Here is a 1,093-nt window from a genome sequence, read left to right as displayed (position 1 = left end):
ACCAGGATGGTCTCGATCTCTTGACCTCGTGATCCACCCGCCTCGGCCTCCCACAGTGCTGGGATTACAGGCTTGAGCCACCACGCCCGGCCAATCCCAGCACTTTGAAAGGCCGAGGCAGGAGGATCACGAGGTCAGGAGTTCAAGACCAGCCTGGCCAATGTGGTAAAACCCCATCTCTAGTAAAAATGCAAAAATTAGCTGTTCATGGTGGTGTGCGCCTGTAGTCCCAGCTACTCGGAAAACTGAGGCAGGAGAATCACTTGAACCCAGGAGGTGGAGGTTGCAGTGAGCCAAGATGTGCCCCTGCCTCCAGCCTGGGCAACAGAGCAAGACTCCATATCAAAAAAATATTTTTTTGTTTATCATTTCCTTTTTAATTGTCATAAAATAAACATAAAATTTACCATTTAACCATTTTGAATTGTACAATCAGTGGCATTAAGTACATTCACAGTATTGTGCAGTAATTACTGCTATGCATCTCCAGAACTTTTTCATTATCCTACACTGAAACTGTAGCATCTCTATTGCCATCTCCCCCCAGCTCCTGCCAACTGTCATTCTACCTCCTGTCTCTATGAATTTGAACACTCTAGGTACCTCATATAAGTGGAATCATTCAGTGTTTGTCCTTTTGAGAATAGCTTATTTCACTTAGCATACTGTCTTCAAGTTTATGGTGTAGCATGTGTTAAAAATGTCTTTCCTTTTAAAACTGAATATTCTGTTGTATATACATACTGCATTTGTTTATCCACTCATCTGTCAGTAGACGCTTAGGTTCTTGGGTTGCTTCCATCTTTTAGCTATCATGAATTGTGCTGCTATGAACATGTGGATACGTGTGTTAATATGAGTTTATTAGTTTGGGCACCTGTTTTTAATTATTTTGAGTATATACTCAGAAGTGTAATTACTAGATCATATGATAATTTTAGGTTTAATTTTTTGAGAAACCACCATACTTTTCTTGCAGCAGGTGTACCATTTTACATTCCCACCAGCAATGCACAAAGGTTCCAATTTCTCTGTATCCTTGCAAGATTAGTTATTTTCTGTTTGTTTTTTTTTTTTCTTTTCTTTTTTTTTT

This window comes from Cebus imitator, unplaced genomic scaffold (genome assembly GCF_001604975.1).
Source record: "Cebus imitator isolate Cc_AM_T3 unplaced genomic scaffold, Cebus_imitator-1.0 Scaffold216, whole genome shotgun sequence".
Taxonomy (NCBI): Eukaryota; Metazoa; Chordata; class Mammalia; order Primates; family Cebidae; genus Cebus; species Cebus imitator.
Note: the sequence above shows the minus strand (reverse complement) of the source record.